We start from the raw sequence: 18,534 nt of genomic DNA on the forward strand, positions 1-18,534 counted from the left end.
GTCTGAGGAATGTGAGTGCTTTTAATTATCAGGCACAGAGAGAGACACTCAAATGAGGCAGCAGTCACACCCTGCTCCCTTCCTCGCCTTGAACTGTGCCTTGGTGTCTGGAAACCTCTTGCTATTGCCACAGGTAGCTATGGATTAACCTAGTGACACCGCTCTGGGCACTGTAACCCACCCACACCCTGTAGCTTAACAATGCACAGCCAATCGCTCATCAATGCTAGTTCTGTAAACGAATGAGAATTCCTGATAGACAACTTTGTATCAGCTGGCTCCCTGACCCGCCCTTTCCTTTAAAAGTCACCTGGAACGGCTGCTGGTCTGAGGGTAGACCCAGGGCAACTGGAATCTGCGCTCCTGGGTTGCAGCCTTCAGGCTTGGCCCAAACAAACTCTCCACTTAGATTAATTTTGCCTCAGCTGCTTCCTTTTAGAGAGGTATAGTGAGCCTGTAAAAACCATGCATGCAGAGGTGATGGAGGATCTCCCAGTGCGGTCATCCTGAGTGGGAGCAGGCCTGAATCCAAGGAAACTGTTCTTAGAAGAGAAGAGGGGGAGAAGGCCCACACAGGGAGGGTCCCATGAAGACGGAGACAGAGGCCAGGTGGCACAGCTGCAAGCCAGGGGCCACCTGGGGCCACCAGGAGCGGGAAGAAGCAAAGGGTTCTCCCTGGGAGGCCCCAGGCGAAGTGTGGTGCAGCCGCCACTGTGACTTTGGACTTCTGGCCCCAGCACTGTGACAGGATGGGTTTTAAGCCAGGCGACTGCTGGCGCTTGGTTATGGCAGCCCTGGCAGCCCTGGGCGCTCCGGACCCTCTCCAGAGGCGCTGCTGCCCAGGGAGTGTTCTGCGAGCTACACCTGGCTTCCTGCTTTCAACAGTAATTCGTGCATTGCTGCACGTAAAGCTGCCTCCCGATTTTTAATAGCTGCCTGTCACGAATCCCACTGTCTGGATGTGGTGTAATTTATGTCATCGGGCTCTTATCCGGGCACGTTCCAGCAGTTTCCAGCTTCTGACGACTTGCAGGTGAAGCTGTGTCATAGCCTCGTACAGATGTCGTTTAGCACTTGTGTGCACGTATCCGTGGAGCTGCTGGGTGTGCGCACTGTGCGTTTCTGTACCTGTTTCGAAGAAGGCATCGCCAGTTCCTCCCAGCAGCGATCGGTTAGGATGCCTCTCTCCCACTCCTGCCAACAGAGGTTCTCACGTTTTTGTCTCTGCCAATCTGATAGATTAAAAACGGTCTGACATTCTAACTTGAAGTTGCATTCTTCCTTTTTTTCCCATTAGTGCATGCATCTGTCCATATGTTTGACAGCCTTCACACGTCCCTTTTGTGGCCTGTTTTGTCCTTTGCCCATTTCCTGTTACTTGGTTGGTCTTCACTGCAGCGATTGATAGAACTTCTTTATGCACGGACCACGCAGAGCCTTTCTCGCGCCTCACCTTGCAGCTACTGTGCTTCGTTCCTCACCTGTCTTTGTTGATGGTCGTGGTGTCTTACACTAGGCAAACATTTTTACTTTTATTATTATTTATTTTATCCATTTTTACAGCTTCTGAGTTTGTGTCCTATTTCAGAAGATCTTCCTCCTTCTAAAACTAGTAAAGAAAATGACTCTGTTTTCTTCTAGTATGTTTATGGTTTCCAATTTTATAAAAATATCTGCCATAGCTATAACATATGGAGGGCTTAAGGAGTAAATTAAGAATGCAATTTTATTTTTTTCTAGAAAACTATCTAGTTGTAGTTCAGTTGTTCAGTTGGGGTCTTCTGAACAACTGGAATTCATCACACTGATAGGCAATATCACCTCTCCTGTGTTCTAACTACCTGAGTGTTTCTGAATCCATTTCTGGTTCCTCTGCCTGATTTCTTTGCTGTCTGACTAGTGTGTCCATGTCCCAACTATTGCAGCTTTATAGGCTCTGTGAGTATGAAGATCTATTTTAAGATATTCCTGATATCAAACCACCTTCAAATCTCCTAGGTCATGGCTTACACATTTTTGTATTGGTATTCATTCAGAAGATTGGCTTATGATTTTCTTTTTGTGCTTGTCTCATTGGGTGTTGGTATCACTCTTATGGTAGCTTCATAAAGAGAATTTGGAAATTTTCTTTCTTTATGCTTTGTATCCATTTAAATATTATCTGTTCCTTAACAGTGTGGTGGAATCACCTGTGAAACCATTTGGGCCTAGAGCCATTTGTAGCTTTGCTGTTGTATCAGCATTATAGTCCCAGGTATCTACAGTTACGATCAGTGGTGTAGCCAATGGGTAGTGTAATAGGAGGGAACAAGGCAATTAGGGAGTGTGATGCCTGTAAAGAATCTAAAATGATAGTAAAACCAACTGTTATTACCACATCTGGTCAATTCTAAACAGCAACAGAATACACCCCCTTTTTAAAGGACCCACCACTAGCATATCATGGAAACACACCCTCCCTAGCAAGCTGGCATAACTTCTGAACCTCTGCCAGGGCACAGCGCCTGGTTTTGTAGCTGGGTTTGTATGCAATTACATCATATTCAAACCACACTAATTTATTCCTCCAGAATGAGACAATAGAGAACGAGAATTTTTCATCAAAATTAGTTCTGTGACACTCTTATAAAAAATATGAGGGAAACTCTCAAAGAAATCCTAAGCCTTCAAAAAACTATGAGGTATGGCAGCTCCTCAAAAAAAAAAAAAAACAAAATTAAACATCAAATTACCAGGTGATCCAGCAATTTCATCTCTGGGTATATACTCAAAAGAATTGAAAGCAGAGATTCAAAGAGATGATTGCATGCCATGTTCACAGCAGGCTTACTCACAGCATCCAAGAGATGGAAGCCACTCGCGAACCCACGGACGGAGGCGTGAGCAAGAGAAAGATGGTCTATGCATGGGAAATGGGAGCCGGCCTCAGAAAGCAAGGACATGGCCTGACAGACGCCACAGCACGCATGAACCCTGAGGACGTGATGCCGAGTGAAACAAGCCAGGCTCCTGGGACAGACACAGTGCGGTTCCACTTGGATGAGGTCCCTAGAGCAGTCTGGTTCATAGTGACGGGGTGGGATGGTGCGGGCTGGGGACTGAGGAGGGGCATGGGAGGGAGGGTTCAGTGGGGAAGACTTTCAGTTTGGGAAGACCAGACGTTCTAGAGATGGATGGTGGTGATGACTGTCAACAATGTGTGTACGCTTCATGCCACTGAGCCGCACACCTAAAAATGGTTGAAATGGGTACATTTTATCTTATGCATATTTTACCACAGGAAAATAAACAAATAAATGAAACAAAAAAGGTCTTTTTTTTTGAGATGGAGTTTTGCTGTTGTTGCCCAGGCTGGAGTGTAGTGTGGTGCGATCTCAGGTCACTGCAACCTCTGCCTCCCAGATTCAAGCCATTCTCCTGCCTCAGCCTCCCAAGTAGCTGGGATTACAGGCACGCGCCACGGCTAATTTTGCATTCTTTTTTTGTTCCAGAGATGGGTTTTCTCCACGTTAGTCAGGCTGTTCTCAAACTCCCGACCTCAAGTGATCTGCTGCTTTGGCCGCCCTGGGATTACAGGCGTGAGCCACCGCGCTCGGCTGCCACAGAAAGTTCTTTAACTTGTTGAAAGCAAACAGAAAAGTGTTAGAAAAACGTTAAACAGAAAAAAAGAGAGCGAGAGAGAGAAGAGATAACTAAAGTTATCCACCAGCTGCGGGATCTGCGGCCTGGCCAAGCGCCCCTCCCACCCGCTCACCCTCCACGGGGACCTAGCCGGAGGGGTTCTGGAATCTGGCTTTGCTCGCCGGCCTGTGTGGCCCACAGTGTTTCTGGACAGGTTGATCCTTCACCAGCGCAGCACCAAGCTCACACCCTCTTTCCCGACCTTTTCCACCTAAGCAATCTCATCCAATGCTCAATCCTGGTCTTATTTCATAAACGCATGAGTTTCATCCCAGGGTCCCCAGGGTCACTCTGCGCATGAGAGTGGCGATCATCTGGGGCTAGAGGCCTGGCTGGCCTAAGGGGTGGCCTTCCAGGCCGGGGGCTGCCTTTCCGCCCTCTCCTCTACAGTCCTGGGAGGGCCCAGGCTACCCCGCTCACCGTAGGCCTGGCTCCCACTCGCAGAGAAGGCGTCATCTTAGCCCCAAGTTTGGGCCTGGATCAGCAGGAAGCTCACCATCTCCTCGTGCCTGGCACCTTCTGGGAATAAGAGACGAATTACTGATGGAGGTCGCACAGCTACTAGAAGAATTCACTCTAGAAGAAGCAGGGGCTCCGTTCTCCAGTCAAAGCCCTGGGTTGGGGGACACCCACGTTACTAGAACCTGTAAGATCATTCTGTGGTGTTAGCCCAGGGTGAACAAGTCTAGCTGGGAGGTGGAAAGTCTGATATCCCTGTTTCCTTTGCAGGATCGCCCGCGTCTGGAGGAGGGAGGGGTGATCTGCAGTGCGTCTGGGTGATCTCAGCGGTGACGGCTTCGTATTCCAGCCGGCTTCACCTCAAAGCACATCTCCAATGTCTCATTTAAATATTGCAAACAGGACACGGAAGGTGGAAACACAGACGCACGGGCGTTCAGAATCTGACGCACTGAGTGTCTCTCCTGATTCAGGGCGCGTGATGCCGCTGGTACAGGACTGGGGTGGGGAGGGGCTCTGTGCTGCTAAGGGCTCCCAGGGAAACTCCAGCCACTGAACTGTTTCCCCACGCCTGTCCTCCCTTGGTCAATGTCCTCTTATTGACAGGTGGATGGGGGACTGGTCAGCCGTTTAACATCCACCCAGGAACCTGTGGCCCAACCCCCACAAGGCACAGGGCTCTGGAAGGTGGCAGCTGCTCCGTGGCTCCTCTCCTGGCTCCTCTAGGGACCCTGCCCCCAAGGCCGCTGTGCAGCTTCCGCCTCTTCAGAGGTCTCTGGGTTTCCAGGCCACAGGAGGGGACTTGGGAGGTACAGGGCACCTCCCAGATCCCCCTCAGATCAGTCAGACCGAGGAGGCCACGTCCCAGCCCCTCCTGCCCCAGAAACACCCACAGCCCTCCCCTTCCTGCAGGGAGCCTTGGTGCCCACCGCTTCCTTCTCTGTGTCCCCATCCTCAGGGAGGAGGAGGCTGCTGTGCTGGCAGCTGGAGCCTCCGCCTCCGGGCTCTCCCCCGCCCTGCCCCGTCAAGTTCCGCTGCTTGGACCCTGCACTGGTGTGGCTGGGCACGTTCCCATCTGCTTTGCTGTGTGGGCTTCGGCGGAGGGCTGGTGTTCCTCTGCACTCTGGCCTGTCCAACTCTGAGTCCTAAATTTGGGGCTGGCAGACAGGGTCACCATGGTGGGGGGTTCCTCATTTTGGCCATGGGTGGGTGGGCAAGAGATGTCTGCAGGGTGAGGGTGGATGGAGCAGCCATCCTGTGGGTCAGGTTAGATGCCAGATCCCATTGGCCAGGGACACCCCCGTCTAGCCCTTCGCCCCTCCTCCACTAAGACAGGAGCCGCATGGGCTCTGGGCAGGGAATTCCCGTGCCAGCTGTGCAGCCAGGACGCAGCTGCCAGTGTGGCTGTCACCAGCGCCCTTCCCTGTTCTCATGCCATTTGCAGTCTTGGGTACAGCCTGTTCAGTTTCTGGTCCTGCCCCACCCTGGCAGCCACGACACCCTCGGGCTCTGTACTTGAGAGAACCAGTTCCCAGGTGGGTGAGGCTCTGTTTGGAACAGCGAGTCCCAGGGATGCCCAGAGAAGCCACAGGCTGAGGAGAACAGCCAGGAGCCGCTGCCCCCAGATACCTGGCAGCCCTGCCCCGCCCACAGCCAGGCTGGAAACCACCCCCCGCCCGTGGTCTCTGTGTGGAGAGGAGGCAGGGGGCTGGGTAGCCTGAGGCCTGAGAGTCACGCAGATGCATGACTCAAGGTCACCTTTGATGTGACTCACGGCCCTGCACTCCCAACTGCCATCACACTTCCAATAATAACCGTGCACATCACCAGTCCCTCCCGGGCTGGCACTGCCCTGGCTTCCTGCGCACCTACTCACGTGGAAATTGGCTGTCATTGTGCCCACTGTAAAGATGAGAAGATCCTTTCCATCCTGGCCCGACTGGGAGCGCATGATACCTGCCTTCCACTCCCCAGAAGCGCGTTTCCATGGAGGCACTGCCGGGGGTGACGCTGGGCTGGCCTCGCCCCTTGGCAAGGAGACCATCCTGGGGGAAGGGCGGGCACGCTGCATCGGGGGCCTTAGGACACTGCTGGAACTCCTTGGGACCTGGAGATTTTTCTGGAAGACCAAGCTGTCACCACTGGAGATTCAGCAGCCAACCTCATTCTTGGGTTACCTGATGCTGCCTTCCGGTGTTTCTGGGCGGGGCTGGTGGAGGGAGGAGGGGCACCTTGTCTTGCCTGCCTCCAGATGATGGGGGGTGGCCCACACAACAGGCTCGCCTGACCATCAAGCCACCCCTAACAAATGCTCTGAGACACACGCCAGCTCACCAGGGACCTGATGCCAGACCCTTCCGCTGGGGCCTGGTTGGGGTTCCCTGGCTGGTGGGGTGCTCCCTATCTGGAGCACGGTGCTTGTTCCGTCCACGCCTATGCACGCACAGCCAGTGGGGGAGTGAAGGGTGCATGCGTGGCCCCTGGGCTGTGCCTGCCTAGGGGTCCCTTTACGACCCCACCCCTCCAGACTCTCCTCTGCCTTTTCCACTTTGAGATAAGTCTTCTCTTCCACTGAGCCTCAGGCCACAGATGTCCACAAATTTCCAGTGGGCATTGACACAGTGGCCTTGGCCAGGTTTGCACCGCTGCACTTGGACAGTTACCCTGCCCCCTCCAGCTGCCCCACGGCCTGGACAGGGACCTGGGCACGGCAAGTCGCCACCCCTGCCCTTGGAGGTTTGTGGCTCCACAGCACCATGGCTGCAAATGTCCTTTGCCCTCAGGAAGGTGCAGAGAGAAAGCCCTGGTGACCTTCCAGACAGCCTGAATTTGCATTCCTGGGGCCTGCTGGCAAAAAGCAGCTCCCACAAACCCCGATGGTCACAGTCAGGGTGGATGGGTCCACCCCCCATGCCCACCCCTGTGTCTTTGCCGAGTCCTGCTCCTAAAGAGAGGAGCCACCTTATCATCTGTGACAGGTCCCCTGCGTCCCCCACAAAAAAACATGCAGATGCCCTGACCCTGACACCAGCGAATGTGACCTTTCCCTGGCACCTCTCCTCTCTCACCCCAACCAGGTGCTCAGGCATCCATGAGGTGGGAGGTGACCCCTAGGTGTGGGATCCCTACTGTGCTGGGGTCTAGGTGGGTGGCGGGAAGCAGGCAGCTCTGGACATGGCGGGAGGGCTGCTGCCTTCCAGCGGGTTGAGACTATTTTCTGGGCTGAAGAAGTTGGGGAAATGCTGCTGGTCCCAACCCTGACCCGGCCCCAACACCTGCGAGAGGAGGCTTTCCTCTCCTGCCAGCTCAGCCCTGGGATCCCAGCTGATCCCTGGCGTCACCACCTCTGAGACCCAGGCTGTGCGGTGCCGGGCACGAGGCTCAACAGAAATGGACTCTCTTCCTTTTCCTGTGAAAGGAGGTGGGGATTGTGCTTTGTGAGTATCTCCTGCACCCCTGGCACAGAAAGGGGACAGCGTTTCCCAGGAGAGAAGGAGAGGAGGGAGTATCGGCTGGGAGCCCAGAGCTTTGGCCAGAGCTCAGCTGATGTGCAGCCACGATGGCGAAGCCGCTTGGCCTGCAGAGACCGAGAGCCGTGGTGGGGTGCTGGGTGTGGAAGGAAGAAGGGGGAGGTGGGAGAAAGGGAGAGAGGCAGGGAGGACAGGGCAAGCTCGACACTCAGCTCCAGGCTTCAGACTCCTCAGGGAGGTGGGGAGGAGCAGAGGCCGCTCCCTGGGGCAGCAGCTGTCTGGGTCACTGCATCGTGAGAGCTGGGACCCGGAGCTCCCTGGGCTGGAGGACAGCGCCAGAAGGGTGCTGAGCTGGAGAAGCGTGTGACCTCTGGGCCCGCTTCCCAGACAGCCGCCGGGACCCCCGCCCGCGCCCCTGCAGGGAGCTCCTGTGCTCTCTGGGCACCGTCCTTGAAGTCCAGCCCCAGGGAGTCTGCAGAGGCCCTTCCTTCCCTGATGGCATCTCCAGGGGCCTCATGGCCACACCGGCAGCAGCGCCACCGCCACCCGGCACTCGCTGGAGCCCCTCCCCTGTGGCTGTGGCTGGCCTGAGCTCTGTGAGGTCCCTGCTGGAGCCCCATGCTGGGTTTCGCCTCCATCGGTGCCGTTGGATGGACAGACGGAGTGAGTCAATAACGGATGCACGCATCAGCCTCTACTTAAGTCGCCAGCAGTGGGACTCCACTGCCCCGGCAGGCGGCCACAGCAAAGCCTGAATCCAGAAGCCTCTGTCCCGGCCGGCCGGATCCCGTCCCAGAGTTTGCCATGGGGTCTCAGAGCAGAACGCTGCCTTTGGACTCGAGGGCGAGCCTACAGGCCTGGAGGACCCCAAGGACCCCCATTTAACTCCCTCCCTTCAGTCCCCACGGCTTACGGTTCCTGAGTCCCGATTCCGGAGGCCTCCCCGCAGGAAGGGGCTCCTGTTGCCCTTATGCTTAACCTCACCTGCCCTTAATCTGCTTGAGAGAGAGTGACTCCTGCTCGGGGTCCCAGCTGGGGCCCGGCCAGCCGCGTTTCCTGGGACCCGGGCTGGGCTGTCTCCCTACTGCGGGCCCTTCCCTCCCTCCTGGCACCCTTCCTGGCTCCACCCGCTCCCCAGCCACACTGACAGACATCCCCCACGACGCCCTGGCCAGAAGCTTTGGCCCCTTCCCAGGCGCTTCCTCCCGGCCCCTCCAGATGCTGCCCACGTTCGCGAGGGGACGTGTGCCTGCCCGCGCCAGGCCCGGATCCCACTCTCCGTGTCGTGGGTCTGCACCCACTAGGATCTCCAAGCGTTCCGGGGCTGGGGTCTGAAACAGCTTCAGGTCGGATGTGAAAGTGTGTGTGTGTGTGTGTGTGCACGCACGTGCTTGTGGGGGGTGTGAGCGTATGCGTGTCAGTGTGTCTGTGTGAGCAGATGAGTGTGTTAGTGTTTAGTGCTTGGGTGTTTAGGTGTCTGAGTGTGCATATGTATTTTGTGAGTGTGTGTGCAGGACCACGAATGTTAATGTGTGTGTCTGTGTCAGTGCATTTACATGTGTGAGATGAAAGTGTGTATGGGTGTTTCTGTGAGTGTGTCTATAGCTAATGTGTGAGTGTGTAGATATGTGTGTTTATGGGTCTATGTGAAAGTGTGTATAGATATGTGAGTGTGTTGGACTGAATATATTTTACATGAACGTGTGAAATGAGTTTCTGTTAGTGTGTCTGTGTCTGTGTGCATATGTGAATGTGTGAGTGTGTGTAGCTGTGTGAGTGTGTAGATCTGTGAGTGTGTCTGTGTGTGTATGAGTATGTGTGTACATGAGTATAGATGCATGTCTATATGTGTGTCTCAGTGAGTGTGTGTGTTTGCAGGAGTGTGTTGGTGTGTATGTTTTTGTGAATGTGTGAATGTGTAGATGTGTGTCTATGTGTGTGTGTGTGTGGTGTGAGTGTGCCTGTGTGACTGTGCCTACATGAACGTGTGTGAATGGCTGTGTGTGTGTGTGTACATGACCGAATATCACTGTGTGTGTCAGAGTGTACGTGTCTATGTCAGTGTGAGTGTGTGTGAGTGTGAATGTGTGAGTGCAGGAGGGTATGTCTGTGTGTGTTTGCCTGTGTGAATATGTGAGTATGAACAGCTGTGTGTATATGACTATGGATGACACTGTGTGGGTCTATGAGTGTGTGTGTCTCAGGGAGTGTCTATGTAAGTGCGTGTACATGTGAGTGTATAAGTGTGGGGGTGAGTATGTGTGTGTGTGCCTTTGTGAATGTGTGAGTGGGAATGGCTGTGTGAGTGTGTGTACCTGGGTGTCACTGTGTGGGTCTGTGTGTGTCAGTGAGTGTATGTGTCTATGTGAGTGTGTGTGGGTGTGTGTGTGCACCTGTGTGAATGTGTGAGTGTGAATGGCTGTGTGAGTGTGTGTACATGACTATGAGTGTGACTGTGTGGGTCTGTGTCAGTAACTGTATGTGTCTATGTGAGTATGTGAGTGTGGGGGGTGTGTTTGTGCCTGTGTGAATGTGTGAGTGTCAATGGCTGTGTGAGTGTGTGTACATGACTATGAGTGTGACTGTGTGGGTCTGTGTGTGTCGGTGAGTGTATGTGTCTGTGTGTGTGTGGGTGTATGTGTGCACCTGTGTGAATGTGTGAGTGTGAATGGCTGTGTGAGTGTGTGTACATGACTATGAGTGTGACTGTGTGGGTCTGTGTCAGTAACTGTATGTGTCTATGTGAGTATGTGAGTGTGGGGGTGTGTTTGTGACTGTGTGAATGTGTGATTGTCAATGGCTGTGTGAGTGTGTGTACATGACTATGAGTGTGACTGTGTGGGTCTGTGTGTGTCAGTGAGTGTATGTGTCTATGTGAGTGTGTGAGTGTGGGGGAGTGTGTGTGCCTGTGTGAACGTGTGAGTGTGAACGGCTGTGTGTGTGTACATGACTATGAGTGCCACTGTGTGGGTCTGTGCATGTGTCAGGGTGTGTGTATCCTTGAACAAGTGGGTGTGTGCAGGTGTGTGACGTTTACACAGATGTGGCTGTGCTGGTATGAGTGTGTCAGTGTGTCAGTCCTTTCTGGGCCAGCATCAGAGTCCCTGAGTGTCTGGAGCCCTGGACCGCCCTCGAATGGGACCTGCAGGACACTCTAGCAGGTGCAGAGGGCGCACAGCGGGTGCCTGGCCAGGGAGCCTGTCATCTGGGGGAAGCTGACTGCCCCCTGACCGGCCACTCCCAGCAGGGCGCAGCCCCTCAGACGCCCTGGACCGAGGGAAAGAGCCATCCACACTCACAGGCCAGCCTGGTGGATCCCAGAGTCAAAAGCAGACAGCGACAAAGCCGCTGCTGGCTGCTGTTGGCATCGGCACTGACGGCACTTCCCTGGGCACAGATGCTGCTCCTGCTCTGCGCTGGCCTCAGGAGAGTGTGCCCTGGGCCCAGGCAGCACGCAGGCCAGGCATTCCTTGCAGGCTGAACGCATGCCCAGGCTGTTGGGATGGGTGCCTTTGTGCCCAGTTCGGGAAACCAAGGAGGGCAGAGGGGAAGCAATCACAGGGGACACACAAGATCCTCCCAGGAGCATCAGGGTTAGGAGACAGGGGAGCGAGACGGGCAGGGGCAGAGCGGAGCAGCCCCCTTCCTCCTCACAGTGGCCAGTGACAGGTGGCTACTGTGGCAGTGTGCCAGGGCACACCCTTGGGTGAGGGCCACTGGCTGAGGAAGGCAGGGGTGAGCTGGACTCCCCACCCCAGGCCATGTGATGCTGTGGAGAATCTCACGAAGCCCACTGTGGCGGGAGCCGCAGGTTCCTCCCGGCTGCTCTTTGCTAATGAAAACCGGGAGCTTCCCAGGGAGCTGGTGCCATGGACCTCCCAGCCCTTGTCCAGGCGTCTCTTGGACGCTCCGGGCCCAAGACCATCACAGGCTCCTGAAGTCAGGGCGTGTGAGCACCGGACCCCCACGCTGGGTTCCACCCTCCTCACGTGCTGTACCCAGGGACGGCAGCGGCCTATGAGCAGCTGGGTAGCGGGAGCTCACAATAGCAGGGGCGACTGAGGTGTGCGCAGTGCCACCTGCAGGCTCTCACCACACGACCCAGCAACCCGGGTGGACCTCCTCCTCACTGCTGCTCGGAAACCCCCGTTTCACTCAGCAGGTGGCCACCCTCAGCCCCCACGGTCAGGGAAGCTCAATGGCGGAGATCATGACCCCATGGAACGCACAAGCCCTCTGTCTGCCCTTTGGCACATAAGGCCCCTAAAACATGTGTCCTTGATGTTTGCGTTAATCGCTAACTCCCAGACCAAGACAAATTGAATTAGCAAAGGTACAGGGTTAATTCTGCCCCCAAACAAGCTAAGCAACACACACACCCAAGGGCAAGCCAGGAAGGTGTCCTGAGGACCCTTAGCCACACCAGACACAGAAAGTCTGCCTGTCTGGACCACCGGGGCTCTGCTGACCCCTCCCATGGGAGACAGTGTGACCAGTGACGCCTGGGGCTCTGTGGGCAGCACCATTACCTGTTTTCAAAACGGACCCCACAGGATCTCTAAACACCAGCAAAACGTGCCAATATATTTATCATTGGAAATAGATGCTCAGTGCTGCAGAGAAAGACCAGCACAGAAACAAAGGACCTTTCAGCAACAGTTTTTACTTCCTGGACTGCAGGAAGGGGACTCTTGCTAGCGGTCTTGCCACGAGAGTACAATAAACAAATGAAAACACACATTTATCCCATACGCATTTGGATTCGTCCTCACTGCTGTGTCTGATCTTCGTTGGCTGAAGCCAGAACTCACAATCTAAACTAAAATCCAACTGGCTAGCAACTTAACACTTTTCTAAACAGGTAAAAGCAGTGGAGAGCTGGGACACGTCTGTGAGCACGTCCAGCACAGACATCTTGGTTAAAGCACAAGGACACAGAATGTGCTACGTGCCTGTAAGCATGGCGTGTCTAACAGCTACATAGGACAGGGCTTCGCAGAGTTATTGGCACACTTATTCTTTAACAAGAAAGGAAACTTTAAAAAGCAACTTTTTCTACTTCCCACATTTATTTTCTTAAAATGCTTTTTCAAATATGCATGGGAAAAGTTCTGAACACAGAAATCTGCCGCCGGTGTCCTCCAGAGACGGAGGGCCTTCTTCAAAGGAAGTCCCAGAGGAAACACTGGGAAACCATGTGTCGAGCACGTCCTGTGTGAGTTCACGGGGTGGCCACCGCAAAGGACCCCTGCCGGGGGCTCCAGCAGCAGCTGTGGCTCTTCTCCGGTTCTGGAGGCTGAAGTCCAAGGTCAGGGTGTGGCAGGGCCGGTTCCTCTGAGCCTCTCCCCATGGCTTTCAGGTGACCCTCTTCCCCCTGCGTCCTCATGGGCGTCCCTCTGCACGTGTCTCTGTCCACATCTCCCCTCTGTGTAAGGACACCAGCTATGCTGAATTAGGGCCCAGCCTCATGCCTCCTTTTAACTCATCTTTTTCCAAACCCTATCCAAATAAGGTCCCGTTCTGAGGGTTAGGGCTTCACCATCTCATTTCCGCAGGACACAGTTCAGCCTATATGCCCCTACGACGTTCCACTGCACCCCAGCTTTGCACATTCACCTGCGGAGCCTTCTCAATGCTTTTTCAGGTAGGAACCACGGAGGTAGGAGGCGGGGCTTAACCCCGGACCAGACTGAGGCCTGCTGAAACAGGAAGGAGTTGGGAGCACCTCTCCATGAGACACGGCCTCCAGGGCCATGTCAGTTCACCATTGCTATGGCAACACCTGGAATTTACCACCCTTTTCCATGGCAAAGGCCTGGAAGTTCCCTGCTTTTTCCTAGAAATTTCTGAATAACTAACCCCTTAATTTGCATGTGATTAAAAACAGGTATAAATGTGACTGCAGGCCTGCCCCTGAGCACTGCTCCCCACGCCGCCTGGAGGTGGCCCTGCTCTCAGTGAAGCTGTTTCCTTCCATCTCCTACTTACTCTGGATTTTTTTCCAAGTGAAGCCAAGAACCTTCCTGGGCTAAGGCCCACCTTTGGGGCTCACTGCCCTGTATCACCACCATGACCTGAGTTCCAGAGGAGAAACTGAGGCCATGAGAGCCTTCCAAACACAAGGTGGAGCTGCTGGGGCCCCCGGCTGAATAACGTTGCCCATGATAGGGGCCCCCCCTTATCCTTGACCCCCATCTGCAGTGCTGTTCCAAGCACACAGCCTGCCAGCACCACGTGGCTGAGAAGGAAAGCTGCGGCGCCACGCACACACCCGGCCTGTCCCGGCACATCAGACCCCAGCACGCAGCGGCCACCATGGAGCGTCAGACACGCGTCTCCACGCTCGTGCCCTTGAGCAGCTCCAAGGTCGAGAGGGTTGACGGAAACCTCAAGGGGGCCTTCAGCATTCTCCAGGCAGAATTCTCTCCTGTCCGAAGTCCACAGGGGGGTCAATGGTGAAACCAGTAAGACACTAAGCTCCTCGGGGTTTGATCAGCTCCCAAACTGACTGGCCCAGCAAGTCCCAGAGCCGCCCAGGGAGAGCCACGGCCGCATGGGTGATGGTCTGGGCCCCAAAACAGCATCCACACAATAACGTTCCAGGAAATGATGAAAACGGGGTCGAATACACATGACCTGTGTTTTGGGGTTGATTCAGGCAGAGATGGGCGCACACAAAACACAGCCCTCACACACGCACAACACAGCCCTCACACACACACAACACAGCCCTCACACACGCACAACACGGCCCTCACACACGCACAACACGGCCCTCACACACACACAACACGGCCCTCACACACACACAACACAGCCCTCACACACGCACAACACGGCCCTCACACACACACAACACGGCCCTCACACACGCACAACACAGCCCTCACACACGCACAACACGGCCCTCACACACACACAACACGGCCCTCACACACGCACAACACAGCCCTCACACACACACACCCATGCACAACACGCTCCTGTCACACACCCACACCAGACACACACACTCACATACACCCCCACACACACCAACTCACAGCACACCACACCTCACCCCTGCCCTCCCCATCCCCTCAGTGCTGGCATGAGTGTGGGCTGCAGACTCTAGGGCGGTGGTTCTCAGAGACCCCGGGCTGGTAGGCTAAGGGTGGTCAGGCCTAGTCGCCATCCATGCCAGGTGTGCTCAGAGGAAGCACCCAGAGGGCTGGGTGGGCAGGATACAGGGGCACAACCAGTCAAGGAGCATTCCAGGTGAGGCTGGGGGGGTCTGCTGGCAGGAGGGGTGAGCCGCCCTGCCAGGTGGTAGGAAAGGGGAGAGCGGTGACATCATGGGGCTGTCACCCGCTGAATCCGGGGAGCAGCTTCCACCCAGCACTCCTGCAGGAGCGGCCGAGGCTGCCCTGTCCTGAGCTCTCCAGGCCGCGCTGGGCCTGTCTGCACAGAGAAGCCTGGGGTAGAGGCTGCCGTGTCAGCGGGGGCTCTGGCGGATTGGGAAGTTTGGGTCAAATCCCCAGGTCCCCTCAGACGACCCACAAACAATCAAGGACTCTGCATCCAAAACAGAGCCTGGTGAGGGGACCCCCGCCTCAGTGGAGGACCCTGGCCAGCGCATGGACCAATGGAGACCAGGACACAGCCCAGAGCCGAGCCGGGAGCCCAGCCGGGAGCCGAGTCGGGAACCCAGCCGGGAGCCCAGCCGGGCACACGCCGCAGGCTGGCTGGTGAGCAGGACCCACAGGTGGTTATTTCAGTGGTTGCACCGGGAGTGTGTGTTACACAGCACTAGCCTGACAACAGCTGACAGAGGGGGCCCGTGTCTGCATCGCCGAGAGTACCCCGCCTGCACCCCACCACCCTCATGGACCCCAGTCCGCCAGGTGGGCTGAAAGGTCCTGACGGGCCCAGCCACCGTCTCCCTGTGATTCCTGCGCCACCAGCTCAGGCAGGGAACCGCTTTCGGGCCCAGACGAGGGCTCCCAGGAGGCTCCGCACGTTCCAGGCTTTTCCCTTGCTTGGTTTATTTCCCCGGCCGGGAGACCCTGTCGGCTTCCACAGGACGCGCCCTCCAGGAGGAGGGTGACGGCGGCTCGCCACGACACACTCGCCGAGTCCTCAGTCTCAGCAGCTGTCCCCGACTCCCCGGGTTTGAAAAAAGTCCAGCAGCCCGGAATCTGGAGGCCGAGGGGTGGTGGTGAGGGGGGTGTGGGCAGGCTGTCCTGCGGAGCGGCTCTGCTTGCCCCAGGACCCTCAATTCACCCTGGGCCCCAGGTTCCAAGGCAGGGCGGTGCGCTGCTCCTCCCCCAGCTCCTGCTCAGTCCCCGGAGCTGCCGGGCTGAAAAAGCCGCCCTGCTCAGCGTGGACGCAGCTGTCGGCTGGCCTGTTTCACGCAACAAGTCCTGGCCGGCCTTGCCCCTGCGCGCGGGCCCCCAGGCACACGCCCACACACAGCCAGGCGTGTGCACATTCGGGCAGTCACGTAGGACGAGCAGGCCTCGGAGCCCTCGTGCGAAGGCAGCCGGGCCTGGGAGAGCCGGGCAGCGTCCCAAGGGGGCCCTTGGAATGCGTCCTCTGCGGGCAGGGACAGGGACCCGGCACCCGGCTTCCGGGGGGACTCACACCGCTGGCGCCTCCCGTCTTGGGAGCAGACGGGCCTCTGAACTGGAACGTGGAACACAAGGGCATTTTTTATCTTGAAACAACAGCTCCGTAGGCGAACTCGAGATGCCCTGGGAACGTGTGGAGGCTCAGGCTGCGGGGCCACCAGGGACCTGTGCTGGGTACCAGCCTCCAAGGCCCTCCCTGTTTGTCCCTAGGAAAGGGTCACCCTCCAGCCACTTAAGTCCCGCTGAAGGGGCAGCTCTCCTGGCCCGTGCTCCTCCTCACCAGCCAGCAGTCCACAGCCTCTGAGGGCCCCAGTTCCTGCACCTGCCGCTGGGCATGGCGGCTCACACCTGTAATCCTAGCAACGCCTACTGAGCCAGGAGGATTGCGTGAGGCCAGGAGTTTGAGACCAACCTGGGCAACATAGCAAGATCCCACCTCTACGAAAACTTTTTTTTAACACAAATTAGCCAGATGAAGTGGTACATACCTGTAGTCTCAGCCACTCAGGATGCTGAGGTGGGAGGGTCACTTGAGCCCAGAAGTTCGAGGTTGCACTGAGCCATGATCATGCCTGAGCAACAGAGTGAGACCCTGTTGTGGGAAAAAAAAAAAAAAAAAAAAAAAAGTTCTGCACCTGCAGAATGGGATGATCTCACCACTTCTTACCGACGCTGCAAAGCCGGGCAGGTGGGAGGCTGTGAATAAGGGCCTCTCAGGGATGCGTCTACGCAAATCTCTCTCTCATCCTAGCAAGAAGTGGGCAGGGACAGTGATGGATGGTAGGCACCTCTCCCTGCCACTCCTGCCCTCGGTGGGCCTGAGGGCCCAGGGGTTGGGGAGACTGTGAAGGAGGTGCCAAGGGCAAGACCCCATCCTCCGAGTTCAACACAGCGTCAGACAGGCCGCAGGGAAGCAGGTGGGGAGGCCGTGGAGGCGAAGAAGAGAAGCTGTCAGGAGAGGCAGGGGCCGCTGCCAAGGACTGACCGACTGACACCGGGTTGGGGGGCCTCACTGCCAAGGCAGCCATTGAGGGTGAACCACGCCCCGTGTGTCGCCTACGTGTTGCCCGTCTGAGCACCAGGAACGGGGCATGCTGCCCAGGGTCCGAGCACAGGCACGGCAGGAGAGCTGGGTGTGGGGGGCCTCCCGGGCAACCATTTCCACAGGGACCCTCTCTGCTGCCCCTCACCTGAGGCCCCGTTCCAGCTGGCAAGGGGGCGCAAGGGAGCATCCCGCACCCCCCGCCGTGCCCCTGCCACAGACTCTCCATCTCGGCTTCCACGTCATTCCCGATCAGAGTAGGCAGAGCTTCAGTACATTCTAAGCAGTCAAGAACTAGTTCAGCAAGAAGTGCAGGCCATTGTGTGGTCATTTGCAGCAGAAAAGTACAGTGTCTCTTTTAAAAACTAATATTTAAAAGAGTGAGGCCAGGCACAACGGCTTGTGCCTATTATCCCAGCACTTTGGGAGGCTGAGGCAAGTGGATCACCTGAGATCAGGGGTTTGAGACCAGCCTGGCCAACATGGTGAAACCCTGTCTCTACCAAAAACACAAAAATTAGCCAGGCAAGACGGTGGGTGTCTGTAATCCCAGCTACTTGGGAGGCTGAGGCAGGAGAATTGCTTAAGCCTGGGAGGCAGAGGTTGCAGTGAGCCAAGATCTTGCCACTGCACTCGTAGGCAACAGAGTGAAACTCCTTCTCAAAAATAAACAAATAAATAAATGCTAGCATGAGAGGAAGCGGGAAATTAAGGAGGAGCTGGGGGTGGGAGGAAGCGGGAGACGGCGGGGAGCTGGTGTCGTCGTAGCCCATGTTGTTTTCAGTGGCTGGAGTCCCAGAGCTATTTCAGGCCCTACGGTGACACCTTACCCATGAGCTGGGCTGGGAGCACAGGGAGATAACGGACGCCAGGCCCCACCATCACTGAATGACAGGCCAGGCTGGGCATTCCTACCTGCAGATTTTTTTTTTTTTTTGAGTTGAGTCTTGCTGTGTCACCCAGGCTGGAGTGCAATGGCGTGAACTCCACTCACTGTAACCTCTGCCACCTGGGTTCAAGCAATTCTCCCACCTCAGCCTCCCAAGTAGCTGGGATTACAGGGGCCGGCCACCATGCCTGGCTAATTCTTTTTGTATTTTTAGTAGAGACGAGGTTTCATCATGCTGGTCAGGCTGGTCTCTTTGGCCAGGCTGGGTTTGAACTCCTGACCTCATGATTCACCCACCCTGGCCTCCCAAAGTGCTTGGATTACAGGCGTGAGCCACCTTGCCTGGCTCCAGATGTTTTTGTGTGAGAGAACACTAAACTTCTC

The 18,534-nt window shown here is 56.1% G+C and overlaps 1 long non-coding RNA gene across 1 annotated transcript; it reads right to left on the reverse strand.

The window, feature by feature from the left end:
* Positions 1–3,138: 3,138 nt before the first annotated feature.
* LOC141581984 (uncharacterized) lies at positions 3,139–8,014 on the reverse strand. The gene is made up of 3 exons (XR_012514819.1): positions 6,017–8,014; positions 4,102–4,200; positions 3,139–3,617 (listed from the first exon to the last, which is right to left on the reverse strand). It is a non-coding gene; the product is annotated as an uncharacterized LOC141581984 (long non-coding RNA).
* Positions 8,015–18,534: the final 10,520 nt, after the last annotated feature.

Source organism: Saimiri boliviensis, chromosome 18 (assembly GCF_048565385.1).
Source record: "Saimiri boliviensis isolate mSaiBol1 chromosome 18, mSaiBol1.pri, whole genome shotgun sequence".
Lineage (NCBI taxonomy): Eukaryota > Metazoa > Chordata > Mammalia > Primates > Cebidae > Saimiri > Saimiri boliviensis.